The sequence below is a fragment of the Salmo trutta genome, chromosome 29 (assembly GCF_901001165.1).
Source record: "Salmo trutta chromosome 29, fSalTru1.1, whole genome shotgun sequence".
In the NCBI taxonomy this organism is placed as follows: Eukaryota; Metazoa; Chordata; class Actinopteri; order Salmoniformes; family Salmonidae; genus Salmo; species Salmo trutta.
In genome coordinates, this window is record NC_042985.1 from 22,905,496 (window position 1) to 22,919,599 (window position 14,104).

Here is a 14,104-nt window from a genome sequence, read left to right on the forward strand (position 1 = left end):
TGGTGGATGGTTGTAAATCTGAGTCCATAGAGTTGTGCTCAGGTGTTCCGCAAGGTTCTATTTTGGGTCTACTGTTGTTCATTTTGTATATCAACAACATTGGGGATCATATTGAAACAGTGGATGTTCATTTTTACGCAGATTATACTGTTCTTTATTCAAGTGGTAGTAGTTTATCTTTAGCTTTTGAAAATGCCCAAAGGGCATTTAACACGATACAACATAATCTGTATGATTTAAGCATGGTATTTTCAAATGCCAGACATGTTACTAATAATGTCATTGCTACATTGGCTGGACATACTATAGAGCAAGTCAAAGTGTACAAATATTTGGTTGTGTGGGTTGATGATAAGCTGAGCTTCACTGTTCATGTGGAGAACTTGATAAGGAAGCTCAAGTTCAAGCTCAACCGGCATAAGGCTTGTTTTTCTTTGGAGACCAGGAAGGAGCTGGTAAAATGTACATTACTGGCGGTTTTAGATTGTAGTGATGTTATATATATGCAGGCCTCAACCACTACCCTGAGAGCACTTGATTCAGTATATCATGCGGCCCTCAGGTTCAATATCAATCAAAAACATCTAACGTCATTGTGATCTCTACAGCGCTGTTGGCTGGTCATCATTGCCCTTGCATAGGCTTAAACACTGGTATGCACTGATTTATAAGGCCATACTGGGTAAAATGCCATTTTATCTCTGTTCTTTTTTATTCAGGTCAGTAAGTAAATATCAATTACGGTCCCATTCTCATTTGCTTTTAACACCACCAAGAATTAGAACAGGTCATGGTAGAAATAGTTTTAGTTACTCAGCTCTATGGTCCTGGTATTCTCTCCTGAACATTTAAAAATGTGATGATCTAGTTTCATTGGTGGAGTTTAAACACTTGATCGATGTAAATATCATAGAAGAGTGTAATTGTCTTTAGGACAGCTGTTTTTTAGTCAAGACATTCGTGTTTTTTTATCGTAATTGTCACGTCCTGACCAGTAATAGGGGTTATTTGTATTGTAGTTTGGTCAGGACGTGGCAGGGGGTATTTGTTTTATGTGGTTCGGGGTGGTGGTTTGTTTAGAAGGGTGTTTGATTTATTATTTCCGGGTTTTGGGTTATGTTCTATGTTTTTGTATTTCTATGTTCTCTCTAGTTTAGTATTTCTATGTCTAGGTATTGGATGTATTGGGTGTTGGACTCTCAATTGGAGGCAGGTGTTTTTAGTTGCCTCTGATTGAGGGTCCTATATATAGGTATGTGTTTGTATTAGTGTTTTGTGGGAGATTGTTTCTGTGTATAGCTTCAAGCCTTACAGGACTGTTATTCGTCGTTGTTTCTTTTTGTGTACGTGTTTATTTTTGGTTCACCTTCTTTGCCAACTAAATAAAAAAAAGAAGATGAGTGCACATTTCCCTGCTGCGTCTTGGTCCGCTTTATCCGACGACAACCGTTACAGTAATATGTAATTGTTGTACTGTATGTGTGTCTGTAGTTTTGTTTAATGTTGTGTTAGTGTATGTAAGTTGTTTTGTCTGAAACTTGGTTCCCCCTTCTGCTTTTGGACCGGGTCTCTCTTGAAAAAGAGATGTTATCTCAATGAGAAAAACCTGTTTAAATAAAGGTTAAATAAAAATACAAAAATAATATGATGACAGGTCATGACCCAATTGGGTGACTATGTCAGACGTCCGTTCATGCAGCGTGGAAAGGCCCCCCTATAGGTTCCCATCTCGGGCTCCATAGAAGAGTTGCTTGCAGTATGTTGGGGCAAACCCCTGGTGCCCTATAGTGCCCGTAGTACCCACCTGATGGTTTCAGGAAGTAAAGGCGGTAGGCGTACTATCAAACGTCCCGTTACAGGTTACACCCACAGTGGCATCACTAGTGGCCTCATCACTATCACTATAACTATCACTTTCTGTTTTCTCACTCAGTGTTAGTGTGTGAGACACATATATAGTATGAATTTAAATTGCTTTTTTTGTCGCTCCATTGCATTCTGTATACAGTAAGTATATTTGCATGTGTATACAAACCTGTGTCTTTGTGTGTGTGCGTGCAATGTGAATGCAACCCTGTGTGTGTTTGTGTTATCCCTCCCGCGTGTGTGTCCTATCCTCCTATCCCACAGCATCTCAGGGCTTTATTTAATCAGATAACCTGCTACCACTGGCCTGCAGCGAACCCCATGATTCTCCAGGCTCCTCATGTTGCCCCCTGGTCCTCCAGAGAAACCCCAGCTAACGGAGATGCCTCCAGACACACACACTCTTACTGCAGACGCTGCACAATACACTCCGTGTCTTCCTCTCTCTCTCTCTTCCTCTCCTCCAGGAGAAGAAAGCACGTTTTATCTTTCTCCGCTAACTCTGCTCCCACTCCTCGTATAGGTATCGTTCTCTGCTTAATCTACATGCATAGCTGCTTACTTTTCTCTTATTTAGCAATGTCACGTCCATGTAGCGTGAAGAACTCTGGGATGCCATAGAAATCCATTTCACATACAGATGCACAGGGGTAGAGAACAGTGAACGGAGAGAATAGGACATGAGAGAAACAGTGTATTTTCAATTTCAAGCCGACTTTTTCCTATTCTGCTGTTGTTATCGTCTTTCTGATGATATTTTTTTGATAGTTTTGTCTCTGTCTGATACTTTTGGAGTAATGCTGTATTGGTAAATCCAAAGTGGATCTGTAACAGATAAAAAGTTGAGAATACTGAAGCAGGGTTTACCCGAACAGCTTCTACCCCCAAGCCATGAGACTGCTAAATGTTTAACCAAATAGCTACCAGGACTATCTACATTGACCCTTTTTCCACTAACTCTTTTAACTCATTACATACGCTGCTGCTACTGTTTATTATATATCCTGTTGCCTAGATACTTTACACTGTAAAACAAATCTAGTTGTTTCAACTAATTATTGATAAGTAACTATTATTATTATTATTAGTAAGTTTACTTAACCATTTGGTCCAAGTGTTACCTGAACTAAAAATAATTAGTAGCAGAAAAATCGGAATGTGATGAACCAAGAGGTTATGAGTTCAAATCCCAGGGGAGGACATGTTGAATAATAATGACTGTATACATGCACAATGTAATCATGTGTGTCAAATATGTAAGTTGAAAGCATTGTACTGTAAAATAAATTGAACACCCCCCTTCCTAAAATGACCTCAAAATAATGTTTACCACCAAAAATATGAATTACTGTCGTGACCCACTGTTTATAAACGTCGAAATCGACTTGTCCACTTCAGCATGCTTTTGTGACACAGTCGATGCCATGCAGGGCTACGGGCCAGAATGGTTGAGGGTTCGCCAAACACCACAGACGAGCTCACTCTCCCTGCCTGTTTCCTTATACTACGATCAGAGCTGGCTGCAGGCAATGATCAGATGTTCTACATTTTGATGCCATATTTATAATTGTATAAAATATATGCAACAAATTTTCCACCAACAGGTTTCGGTGCCAATGCACCACACAACCATTAAACAAAGCATACCGATTTCGGGCACTTCAATATCATGGTTTGTGTTTTCAACACCACAGTAAATAGACTATGTCAATCTCGACAAACATGAAATACTTCCTACCTTGTAGGCTTACCCAGCACTGAAGGCTTGGTTTGACAATCTCCTATTGTCATTCAACTTTTTGGTGTTTTGTGACAGATGTCTCTTTCCTTTCCTGGCCACTGCACGGATTGGATTGATTGACAGATTTTATTTGTCAGTAAAAAAAATATGTAAATCTAATGTATATTTTTTTTTACAAGTGACCAGGATTGCACAATAAAGTCGGGGACTTCCATTGTGGTCCCTATTTTGTACATAAACACATATATCATTACATAGATACAGACACATTACAGAGATAGAGACGAAAAAATGCTCAACCTCCAGATGAGTACGAGGCTGGTAGCTTATTCTTTAGATGTTTGTGGCTGCCAGTGAATAAGGCATAGTCAAAGGGACACTGGACTAGCGCAGCTAGGTTGGCATCCAGTTGGCAACAGATTTTCATGCGAATATTCTAAAATCTTCATAAAAACAATATGCCATTTCAGAGTTTCCTTTAGGAAAGTTTGGCGCCAGACAACATGACAGGGAAGATTTTAATTTACCGGACATTTTAGGAATTTCACGGACATCCATGTGCATTCAGATCCGACCTGGCATGTATGTGTCCTTAAAAACAGCTATAACAAATGACAAAAACCCTATTCCTTGTGTTTCGATGTTGAGCATTTAGGCTACCTTCCTAAAATAATAATTGTCCACCTCATGGATCAGCTGTCAGAGATTTGAGTATTAAATAGATACTATATATATATATATATATATATATATATATATACATACACTTAGGTTGGAGTCATTAAAACTCGTTTTTCAACCACTCCACAAATGTCTTGTTAACAACCTATAGTTTTGGCAAGTCGGTTAGGACATCTACTTTGTGCATGACACAAATAATTTTTCCAACAATTGTTTACAGACAGATTATTTCACTTATAATTCACTGTATCACAATTCCAGTGGGTCAGAAGTTTACATACTCTAAGATGACTGTGCCTTTAAACAGCTTGGAAAATTCCAGAAAATGATGTCATGGCTTTAGAAGCTTCTGATAGGCTAATTGCATAATTTGAGTGAATTGGAGGTGTACCTGTGGATGTGTTTCAAGGCCTACCGTCAAACTCAGTGCCTCTTTGCTTGACATCATTGGAAAATCAAAAGAAATCAGCCAAGACGTCAGAAAAAAATTGTAGACCTCCACAAGTCTGTTTCATCCTTGGGAGCAATTTCTAAATGCCTGAAGGTACCACGTTCATCTGTACAAACAATAGTACGCAAGTATAAACACCATGGGACCACGCAGCCATCATACCGCTCAGGAAGGAGACACGTTCGGTCTCCTAGAGATTAACATTCCTTGGTGCGAAAAGTGCAAATCAATCCCAGAACAACAGCAAAGGACCTTGTGAAGATGCTGGAGGAAACTGGTACAAAAGTATCAAAAGCATATCCACAGTAAAACAGGTCCTACATCGACACAACCTGAAAGGCCGCTCAGCAAGGAAGAAGCCACTGCTCCAAAACCGCCATAAAAAGCCAGACTACGGTTTGCAACTGCACATGAGGACAAAGATCGTACTTTTTGTAGAAATGTCCTCTGGTCTGATGAAACAAAAATAGAACTCTTTGGCCATAATGACCATCATTATGTTTGGAGGAAAAAGGGGGAGGCTTGCAAGCCGGAGAACACCATCCCAACCCAACCGTGAAGCACGGGGCTGCCAGCGTCATGTTGTGGGGGTGCTTTGCTGCAGGAAGGACTGGTGCACTTCACAAAATAGATGGCATCATGAGGTAGGGAAATTATGTGGATATATTGAAGCAACATCTCAAGACATCAGTCAGGAAGTTAAAGCTTGGTCGCAAATGGGTCTTCCAAATGGACAATGAACCCAAGCATACTTCCAAAGTTGTGGCAAAATGGCTTAAGGACAACAAAGTCAAGGTATTGGAGTGGCCATCACAAAGCCCTGACCTCAATCCTATAGAAAATTTGTGGGCAGAACTGAAAAAGCATGCGCGAGCAAGGAGGCCTACAAACCTGATTCAGTTACACCAGTTCTGTCAGGAGGAATGGGCCAAAATTCACCCAACTTTTTGTGGGGAGCTTGTGGAAGGCTACCCAAAACGTTTGACCCAAGTTAAACCATTTAAAGGCAATGCTACCAAATACTAATTGAGTGTATGTAAACTTCTGACCCACTGGGAATGTGATGAAAGAAATAAAAGTAGAAATAAACCATTCTCTCTACAATTATTCTGACATTTCACATTCTTTAAATAAAGTGGTGATCCTAACTGACTTAAGACAGGGAATTTGACTTAAGACAGGGATTAAATGTCAGGAATTGTGAAAAACTGAGTTTAAATGTATTTGGCTAAGGTGTATGTAAACTTCCGACTTCAACTGTAGATGTACAGAAAGAGGCTAATTTGTTCATTTTCTATCAGACTATTTTTTATATAGTTAAGCATTATATTGTTAGATTGTAGGAGTAACTCTGGTAGGCCTGAAACAGACTTCCTCACCTCAAGTCCAACTGTTGGAGTCAGTTGGAGTGCTGGAGCGTACTGCCTTCATATCATAGGCCTGCAGTAGCTAAAGCTTAATAAACGCCACACCATACCAAACCTTCACAAACGCCTCTAAACTTTATTAGGGTAATATCAAAACTACGAGCAGAAGATTGAATGTAAACCAGGGGGAAAAAGTTTGACAACCCTCCTCTATATTGGCCCACCCCTCCCCCCAGGTACATTTGACTGAATTTTTGCCTACGTTTTCTCAAGTTGGAGCTAGGTTTGAGCCAACTCATTTGTTTTAGTTCAGGTAACACTTGGACTTCAAAGAGGTTTATGAGATCTGTCATGACTTTCGCTGAAGTCGGTCCCTCTCCTAGTTCGGGTGGCGTTCGGCAGTCGACGTCACCAGCCTTCTAGCCATCGCCGATCCATCTTTCTTTTTCCATTGGTTTTTTCTTGTCTTTCCTCACACCTGGTTTCAATTTCATCAATTACATGTTGTGTATTTAACCCTCTGTTCCCCCCATGTCCTTGTCCGGAATTGTTTCTTGTAGTGCTTGTGTACGTTATGCTGGTGGATACTGTGTTTTGTTTGACCCATTCATTGATTGTTCTGTTTACGGTGGTTTTTATGTTTATTAAACGACACCGTTGTCAATCAGTTTTCCCTCTCCGGTGCCTGACTTCTCTGCCGCCAGTATGCACCCTGTTATAAGATCACACTGCTGCTAGTCTGACAGATCTCCAGGCCCTCCCAGGCCCAGGCCCTCCCAGGCCCAGGCCCTCCCAGGCCCAGTTTGGAGAACAAGCCAGGGGGAGCCCAGCCCAGCCCACCACAGCTCCACTTACCTGGCATGGTGCTGGAGAACAAGTCCACGGGTCAGAGGTTATGGAGGTCAAAAGTGTGTGGGCGGGGATGGAGAGGATGGTGTGTGTGCAACTGTGCGTGTGTGTGCACACATATATGTGTGTGTGTGTATGTGTGTGTGTACGGTACATGCATGATTGTGTGTGTGCGTAAATGTCTGTGTATGTATAAAGTGGGACTCCAGGAGGCATTGTAAAGACGCAGGCAGGGAGGCAGCCCAGGAAAGGGAGAATTCACAGGTTTGTCTCAGAGAGAACACAGACCAAATGAGTCACTCTGGCAGCAGACAAAGACAATGCAGTACCTCAGAGAATAACGGGAGATGGTATTTCCCCCAACACAACATGATAGACTGCAGGCAGAAAGGCTTTTATGAATGACTCTATCAAAACACCAACTAGCCCACCAACCACTTTCAATTAAAACACCAAAGTCACTGTGTGGTTATACAGACATTATCAAAGGCACCTCTGTGTATTATCAATCTCCATCTAATGATGGGGAGAGAGAGAGAAAACATAGTGTGTGTTTGTGTGTGTGAGTGCCCAAGCACATGCATGAGTGTGTGTGTGTGTGCAAGCTTTAACGTGCACACGTGTGTGCGTGTACTGTGTGAACTGTAACTCTCTCTGCGTACAGTATGTGTGTGTCTGTGGTTAATGTGCTTAACTTCACTTAGACCACATATCAATGTGATGGCTGGTGAATACCACATAAGAGAGGAGATATAAAGCAGATAATTGTTGAGATCAAACAGTTCTTCCCCAGGCTAGGCAGTAGACAGGCTAGGCAGTAGACAGGATATGCAATAGACAAGCTAGGCAATAGACAGGCTAGGCAGTAGACAGGCTAGGCAGTAGACAGGATATACAGTAGACAGGATATACAGTAGACAGGCTAGGCAATAGACAGGCTAGGCAGTAGACAGGATATACAGTAGACAGGATATACAGTAGACAGGCTAGGCAATAGACAGGCTAGGCAGTAGACAGGATATACAGTAGACAGGCTAGACAATAGACAGACTAGGCAGTAGACAGGCTAGACAATAGACAGACTAGGCAGTAGACAGGCTAGACAGTAGACAGGCTAGGCAGTGGACAGGCTAGGCAGTAGACAGGCTAGGCAATAGACATGATAGACAGTAGACAGACTAGGCAGTAGAGAGGCTAGACAATATACAGGCTAGACAATAGTCAGGCTAGGCAGTGGACAGGCAAGGCAGTAGACAGGCAAGGCAGTGGACAGGCTAGGCGGTAGACAGGCTAGGTGGTAGACAGGCTAGACAGTAGACAGGCTAGGCAGTAGACAGGCTAGACAGTAAACAGGCTAGACAGTGGACAGTAGACAGGCTAGGCAGTAGACAGGCTAAACAGTAGAGCGACTAGACAATAGACAGGGTAGACAATAGACAGGCTATGCAGTAGACAGGCTAGGCAGTAGACAGGCTAAGCAATGGACAGGCTAGGCAATGGACAGGCTAGGCAGTAGACAGGCTAGACAATAGACATGCTAGACAGTAGACAGGCTAGGCAGTAGACAAGCTTTAATGTGGAGTGGTTGTAAATCAGCTGACCTCAGATCAGAGCTTGGTCTTTAAAAGCAGTCCACATGGACCAGATTGAGATACAAATGGATGAGGAATGGCATTGATGAGAGGTCTGTGTCACTGTCTTGGTGGAGAGCCAGGGAGTAGTGTGAATTGTGTAGTGTAACTCTGACAGGGCTGAATGAACACTGTCGGTCTGACAGGCTGTACCTTCCTCTATATCTGACTCTGTCCCCTCTCTCCCCTCCCTTCCCTCCTCTCCCTTCCCTCCCCTCCCCTCTCGGGTAGGTCTTCCCACACAATAACCATAGTGAAGTAAATTACTCTGAGTTTACAATGCACTATTCAATCACCCTCTCAATTCCTTCTAATCTTTCTATGTACCAGCCTAACAGAAATGCCAACAGAGGTCAATATTAGGGTCAGCCAAGCACGTTCAGACTTTTATAACCCAGCTTACAAAGGCCTCTAACTAACGGTGCAGTAGGAAACTCTCTCAGTTCTCTTTCAGTTCTCTCTTTCCTCTTCCTTTCCTCTCTTTCCATATCGCCTCCCCTTTTCTTTGTTGATACCCATTCTTTAAGATAAAACAAATCTTTCTCCCCCTCTTTCTCTCACTCTATCTCTCTCTTGCGCTCTCTCTCTGTCCGTGGAACATACTTCCCCCTGTAGCTGATCTGCTGTGTGTGTGTGTGTGTGTGTGTGTGTGTGTGTGTGTGTGTGTGTGTGTGTGTGTGTGTGTGTGTGTGTGTGTGTGTGTGTGTGACAGTCTATTAATGATGGGACGGCAGCTCCCCAGACAGCTTTATAACAGTAATTCCTCCCTCTCTCCACCACTGCCAAATTGTTCTGGGGAAGAAATAGGAACTAATCTTGTCCACTGTCATCACAGTACAAACTTAGCCACACAAAGCCAGGAATCCAATCTTACCTTCTACACTTGAAATAACTCTGTGTGCTATATATTGTATTAATCTCTGTGCACTCTTCTATTATCAGTGTAATACCTCAGACAATAGACGTTTTGTTTCTTTAGGAGTATTTATCTAATATTTGTTTAGATGGAAAAAAGAGAGGGGAAAAATGTTGCATAGAGAAAATGTTATTACATAAATGGACTATGCAAGACAAAGACATGCGTATTATCATAATTAAAGTGAAACGGACCATATGGCGAGGGAGAGGAGCTGCACGTAAACAATCACAGTGAAAGCCTCTAAGTGAACAGAAAAGCAGGAAAGGCTCATTTTTCAACCCGGGATGGAAGGAAGCACTGATGGAGCTCCCAGAGCACAGGGAGTGGCTAACTAACCTACACTTCTCTGCAACCTTCCCCTCCCTTCCCCTCCCTTCTCCTCTCTTCCCCTCCCTTCCCCTCCCTTCTCCTCTCTTCCCCTCCCTTCCCCTCCCTTCTCCTCTCTTCCCCTCCCTTCCCCTCCATTCTCCTCTCTTCCCCTCCCTTCCCCTCCCTTCCCCTCCCTTCTCTTCTCCTCTCCTCTCCTCTCCTCTCCTCTCCTCTCCTCTCCCTCCATCCCTCTGTCCACTCCTTGCCCTGGTCCCTGGGTTATGTGTGTCTCCAGGAATAGCTGCCACGTGGGCCCTGCAGCGCTGGGATCTGTTCCCTAAACAGGAAGCTGTTATATGGTTACAGTTATTTCTGTTGTCTGTCTGGGGATAGTTTTTACTGCGCTCCGGAGGATCAATAATTGTCATAAAAAGCCTGCATCACCCCGTGCCCTCTGCGAGTGGGACGGCCGAGTTGCTGTGTGTAGGTTAGGATGGTGTGTGTGTGTTTGTGGTGATGTGTTTGTGGTAGGAGGGTGTATGTGTGTAGGTTTGGCTGGTGTGTTGGGAAGGGTGGCGTTTCTAGCACATGAAAGAAGCAGATATTTCCTGATTCCCCCTTCCCCGCTGATAAGTTGTCTCAAAACATGCCATGCTTTGTATATCATGTGTATTTGTGTATCTTGTAGGCTCTTCCTTCTGCTATAGGCCATGACCTGTCTATGTCTCCTTGTCACTCCTCTAGCTCTTCTCTGTTGTTGCTTCAGTCTGCTTCTCTATCTCACAATCTGTATCTTTTCTCTGTCTACGTCTCTCTGTCATTGTCTGTCCTGTAGTTTCATGCTCCTGCCTCTCCATGTCCTGTCTCAGCCTGTCCTGTATTTATCCTATAAGCTGTCAGTATGTCTATCTATCCCTTAGTCTGTCTGTATGTATGTATGTCTATCCTATAGGCTGTCTGTATGTACGTCTATCTTATAGTATGTATGTATGTATGTATGTATGTATGTATGTATGTATGTATGTATGTATGTATGTATGTATGTATGTATGTATGTATGTATGTGTGTGTGTGTGTGTGTGTGTGTGTGTGTGTGTGTGTGTGTGCGTGCGTGCGTGCGTGCGTGCGTGCGTGCGTGCGTGTGTGTATGTCCTATAGGCTGTCTGTATCCCTCAGGCAGGGCACTGTGCTGTACTTTATCTCTCTGTCTCTACTACTGCTCCCAACACTATACATACACACACACACTCCACCCCCAGCCCTGAGTAGAGGGTACGATGGTCGAGGTAACCCCCCCACCAACCTCCTACTAACATGGTTCCTAATGACAGGGGAGGCCGTCCTTGGTCCAGGTAATCACAGCCTCTGGGCCTGTGTGTGTGTTGTAAAGTGGTGCATCTGTAAAAGGGAAGGGGTCCCTCCCTGTGTGGCGGGATATTAGCCTAAGGGATGGATGTGTTTTCTGGAGGTGTATTAGCCAGAGTGGTGGATGTGTTCTCTGGAGGTGTGTTAGCCAGAGTGATGGATGTGTTCTCTGGAGGTGTGTTAGCCAGAGTGGTGGATTTGTTCTCTGGAGGTGTATTAGCCAGAGTGGTGGATGTGTTCTCTGGAGGTGTGTTAGCCAGAGTGGTGGATGTGTTCTCTGGAGGTGTATTAGCCAGAGTGGTGGATTTGTTCTCTGGGGTGTATTAGCCAGAGTGGTGGATGTGTTCCCTGGAGGTGTAATATCCAGAGTGGTGGATGTGTTCTCTGGAGGTGTGTTAGTCCGAGTGGTAGATGTGTGGTAGATGTGTTCTCTGGAGGTGTATTAGCCATAGTGGTGGATGTGTTCTCTGGAGGTGTGTTAGCCAGAGTGGTGGATGTGTTCTCTGGAGGTGTATTAGCCAGAGTGGTGGATGTGTTCTCTGGAGGTGTATAAGCCAGAGTGATGGATTTGTTCTCTGGATGTGTATTAGCCAGAGTGGTGGATGTGTTCTCTGGAGGTGTATTAGCCAGAGTGGTGGATGTGTTCTCTGGATGTGTATTAGCCAGAGTGGTGGATGTGTTCTCTGGAGGTGTGTTAGCCAGAGTGATGGATGTGTTCTCTGGAGGTATATTAGCCAGAGTGGTGGATTTGTTCTCTGGAGGTGTATTAGCCAGAGTGGTGGATGTGTTTTCTGGAGGAGGTGTGTTAGCCAGAGTGGTGGATGTGTTCTCTGGAGGTGTATTAGCCAGAGTGGTGGATTTGTTCTCTGGGGGTGTATTAGCCAGAGTGGTAGATGTGTTCTCTGGGGGTGTATTAGCCAGAGTGGTGGATGTGTTCTCTGGATGTGTATTAGCCAGAGTGGTAGATGGGTTTGTTCTCTGGGGGTGTGCTGAGTGGTGGATGAGAGAGGACAGGGAAGAGGGACAGAAGGACACAGGAATTAGCCCCTCCCCTCCTCCTGTACTGTGACCGTTGACCTACTATCCACCCCCCCCCCCCCCCCCCCCCCCCCCCCAGACGCCTTGTGTGACAGCTCTGACTAACCCTCCTCTCGTCACCTCGTCCCTGTGGTACCCCTCCACCTCGGTGGCTCCAGTATTGACCCCCTGTGTCAGCCTGCCAGCCCAGGCCAGGGCCCCACAATGGCCCCAAAACATTAAACATTCATGGGGGAGAGAGTGAAGGCGAAAGCCAGGCTCCGAGTGTGGCCTGCATTGGCCTAAAGACTGCCTGTAATACTACACCTCTTCTCACACTCTCCTCTCCTCCAATCAGTTAGACTAACTGTGTCTGAATGATGTCTGTGATCAATCAGAAAGAACAACTGAATCTATTCAGATCAATTGGAGGTTGATAAGTAGGTTCTTGTTGCATCCTGACAATCACACACAGGACAACGTGACTTCCTGGAACTGGCTCTGTGCGTGTGAGCAAACGTGTGAGCGAACGTACACACGAGTGTGCGTGCATGAGCCCTGTCGCAGCACACGGCTGTGTGAGAGGATGTGGTGGGAGGTAGGAGAAGACAAGTTACATGTCTTTTATTATTGGTTACCTCTCCAAAACGCTCAGAGATAAGACCAATATCACCCTTTCTCACAAAAGAGGTCTCTGTAGTGCAAATCAATTCTCCTCTTCCTGTTCTTCTCTTTTAGACAAACACACACACACGCACGCACACACGGACGCACGCACACACCATCAGAACTACTAGTGGTTATAGTACCTCTGTCAGAGTCTCAACAACTGGTTGTTTAGGAGACAGATTTGTTTGGGTTCAGTTCTTATACTCAGTGTTGACGAAGAGACCTTAAATATATATAGCTCACACTTTACAAGTCTATCATCAACTGACTTACGTTGAGATTCATTCAACACAGCTAATTGTTGATTTTCTGTTTGCACTCGAAGCACAGAGGAATGCTGTGTTACTGGCTTTTAATGTTTGGGATTTATTATCTAAAGGGCTTCTACATATCTGGATCAGCTGTCTCTGGGCTTATATTGCCTCCCTGCTCCTAGCTGAAACCTTAACATGTTTTATCCCTTTCATTAATTAAACTCAGTGTAAGTCAAATACCAGAACTCAGTTCAGGGCCAGCAGAATGTCCGACAGAGAGAGAGTCAACAAAAACATATCAGCTGAGCGCCAAAGAGAATTGGGCCAAGGAAATGTATTTTCCTCTCATCCTGCCCCATAGCCCTGCCCCATAGCCCTGCCCCATAGCCCTACCCCATAGCCCTGCCCCATAGCTCGTCTCCTTAGCCTTGCGTCACAGGCCACATGTGCTGGCGTCCAGCCGTGCGAGGCCATGCCAGGATCTGTTAAGTCCATGCTGTAAATGTATTTATAGAGTGAAATGATGTGAGCCGTGCCCGGGTATCAAGCACGTGAGAGAACGGATGACTGTAATGTGTGTGCTCCTTTTTATGTCTGTGTTCTCCATTGTTTATGTGTGGCTGAAGCAGGCTTGTGTTAATCAGGATCATGGCTGATTATGCTGCCGTAGGGCATAGTGGGTTTATGGCTAGTGCGGGGCTGGCCGTGGGTCATGTTGGCTGAGGGGAGTGTTGGGTCCTGGGAGTGTCTGCTGGCATGGGTTAGACCAGACCAGGCTCCCTCTCTCTGCCCTGCCAATGGCTATCACCAGCCACAACACCCTCAGGACTACTGCCCAGGAATACTGCCCAGGAATACTGCCCAGGAATACTGCTACAATGTTCTCTTCTACACTGGTCCGGGCACTGTACTTAAAACAGGGGCCACACATATTCTTTAGGGCTCATTTTACTACTAGAAAAGCTTAGAAAAGCACTTCTAATAA

At 44.4% G+C, this 14,104-nt stretch overlaps 1 protein-coding gene across 1 annotated transcript in view; it reads left to right on the forward strand.

Moving 5' to 3' along the window:
• mafa (MAF bZIP transcription factor a) overlaps window positions 1-14,104 on the forward strand; it is a 122,894-nt gene that overhangs the window by 41,663 nt on the left and 67,127 nt on the right. The gene's annotated exons all lie outside the window — the stretch shown is intronic.